This window comes from Eurypyga helias, unplaced genomic scaffold (genome assembly GCF_000690775.1).
Source record: "Eurypyga helias isolate BGI_N326 unplaced genomic scaffold, ASM69077v1 scaffold7311, whole genome shotgun sequence".
In the NCBI taxonomy this organism is placed as follows: domain Eukaryota; kingdom Metazoa; phylum Chordata; class Aves; order Eurypygiformes; family Eurypygidae; genus Eurypyga; species Eurypyga helias.
Genome location: NW_010230107.1, coordinates 73,907 through 76,973, shown reverse-complemented (window position 1 = coordinate 76,973; position 3,067 = coordinate 73,907). Strand labels below are relative to the sequence as shown.

The window sequence follows — 3,067 nt, the reverse complement described above, 5'->3', positions numbered from 1 at the left end:
TCCAGTGCAAACCAGTTGGGGGGTGAAACTCCAAATCTGTGAATTGAGTTCTCAGCTGAACATGCCAGAGGGACAGTTGTGCTTCTGTTTCTTCTGCTTCTTTCATACTATGGTGATCATTTGTACCCAGTCTTTAGAGGGCAATAAAAGGTAAATAAACAAAGATGCCATTCTTTTGTGTAAAAAGGGAGCTGCTTTAATGAAACACTTTTTCAAACAGAAACATTCATCTCAGACTGATTAAAACTGTACAAAATTCTGTAAGGCTTTTTGAACTCCTTGCTAGTTGAGTCGTATCTACAGCCTTTCCCTCAGTAATTAGGTGCCTTTATTTCTCTACATTCCACCTCTTATGTTCTATGTCATGAAAAAAACAGGCCTTTTTCAACATCACTGTTGGACAATTTAATTAAAACTTAACGGAAACATAGAGAACAAGCCAGCAATATTCAAGGTGTTGGTTTTTGCCACTGTTCACCGGTAGAGTCTCCCTTCTCTCTTCTTTTCCCTTCTCTTATCCTAAGTCATGTGTTTCAAACTAAAATTAAATATTGTACCAGGCTGTATTTCTATTCTAACTGTTCATATAACACATGCACAGTTTCAAGAAGTAAAAATAAACTGATGTAAAAATAATCTGCTGTTGGTAATATAGCAGTGCCACTACAGTAAAAATCTTGATACGAAAATAACATATTTGGAATGTCACATTGTAGTTAATCCCTTTCGTAATCTTTGCCCATGCTGACTCTCAGGGAAAATAAAATCTCATTCTGAGAGGGGTTTAGTAAAGCTCTGCTTGCCATATTTACTGATAGGAGGAAAAAAACCCCTTTGTGCCCCTGATTGTGGGAAGTTTGGCTGAATTTATGCTGAACAGAAATCAAAGTGGATGGCCATTAATTTCGAAACACATCGTATGAGATACGTTATGGCAGGTCAAATATGAATTTTTTTTAAAACTAATTATGGCATACAATTCCTATTACAGTTTGTTCATAAATATTGGAGAAAACATCTATTTTTACAAGGTACATGAATAGGGCAGCTTGAGTTGAGTTGAGTTTAAGGTCTAGTTGCTATAAAACTGAGATAGAAACAGAACCATGTTGAGTTGAAAAGCAGAAAATACCTGTTTGCTGCAGAGTGCTATTCAAAGGACACCATTACATCAAAATGCATTTGGAAACAAATGCTACACTGTACATGTATTGAATATTAATTAGCCATGTGCTTGATTCAGACTTTGTATGGTTATTAAGCTCTTGCAGGCTTGTCCAGGACTTGTTTTGCTTTGATATGAGGAAATAAGGCCTGTTTTTTAAGTCTTTCTGTAAATCAGTAATATAATGCAGAGTACTGACAGTAAATACCCCTGTCAATACTGTCACTGCATGTCAAGTCCTTTTTGAAAGAAATGTAGCCTTTTTTTTTCATGTATGTTAGTAGTCATAATAAGTCTATGGTCCACATTAGAGTTAGGTAATTTTGTGTTTGTCTTCAGCAAAGCAGAAAAGAAGTTAGGCTTGACATTTGGCAGCACAAATAATACGGTTTTAATCTACGATTGTAAATTAAAACAGCAAAAGTGATTTACAGTATAGGAAAAGTGAAACATTGACTATTAAGGGACATATATTCCTCAAGGGAATAATGGTGTGCCTTCCTGCTGGCCTTGTACCATTTGCACTTCATTGGAATTACATAAGTTTAGCTACAAAAGTAAAGAAGAATATTTATTCTCACAAGTGTTTTCAGACCTATCCTTTAAATATGGATTAATGCAAGTGTCAAAATAAACATTAGAAACATGAACAGAATACGTCGCAAAAGCCATTTATACAGGTTTTGTTTGCATGTATATGTTATATATCCAATGGAACATATCTTAGGGTGGGACCAGAGACAGGGATGTGCTGAACTTTGTCCAAACTACTACTTCGTTGAATTGAATGGAATTAGAGATGCTGTACACTTAAAGATATGCGTATCTTCTTTGAAAGTTTAAGTCCTGGTGATTTTATAAGGACTCTAGAGCAAACAGACTAAAGGTACTGTTTGGGAAACTGGACCCTGAACCAGTAACAGCTCTGACTCTTCATGAGCCCATAGGCTGGGAATGTCGCACTGTGGTTAGCAGGATAGTGAGTCCGGTGGTAAACATTTAAATAGACCTGATCTAACCAAACGGGAACAGAACTCCTTAAATCTCCGCCTGTTGTTCTAAATTCTCTTCTGAGGAAGGCAGAGTAATTTCTAGCCAAAACTGGAATGAAATGAAAGAAAAGCAGTGGAGAAAACTGGAGAGAGAAAAAAATGTCAGAAATGGCAGCTATTACAGATTCATATCCTGCGTGATGGTTCCCATCCAGTTTCTGGAACACCAGCAGTTGGACAGCTGTCTAAACTTTGGCATTTACTGAAATAATTTCTTAAGTTTTACTGCTGTTATTTGCATTACTTTTGTAAACTTAAATATGTGCGAGATTAGTTGCTAACTACGGTAATCAATTCATAGAAGTTAAGACACTAAAAAACTAAAAGGCAAAATACATTGTAACACTTCTGTAGAATAAGTTCATGAGTTATTGGGTTCATTATGAAAGAGTACAATGGCTATTTATGAATGAAAAATCATTAATATAAATTTAAACTATTAAATATGGTCAAAAATTTGAGCGCTTTTTAGAAATCACTTGCAGTGTAAGTTACTCAGTATCTGTTACATGAATTTCTAAAGCCAAGGCTTTTAACAGTGCTGGAATACATTGGCCTAGTGACATACTTAGGGAGGCATTATTGAGTGCTCCACCATGATGATGGACGTGCTTTCTGTAAATATGAGCATTTTTAGCCTGTCATTATTTGTGTTGGTTCCATAAAACACTGAAGCATTAGACCATCTGGCTTTCCTTTCAACAAGGCGTAGCTAGTCCTTCGGAATATTGACTTGGGTAAGAGGATTGTGATTCTCAAGGCTGTTTTTTAACTTCGTTATCAATGAAAGTGGCAGCTCTGGGGATGACGAAAGCTATGACATAAGTAACGTACAAAATATGGAGCACAG

General features: G+C 36.1%; 1 protein-coding gene across 1 annotated transcript in view; it reads left to right on the top strand.

Annotated features, from left to right (window-relative positions):
- Positions 1 to 3,067, top strand: part of SYN3 (synapsin III) — a gene marked incomplete at its 5' end in the record, with an annotated part of 89,636 nt that overhangs the window by 19,515 nt on the left and 67,054 nt on the right. The gene's annotated exons all lie outside the window — the stretch shown is intronic.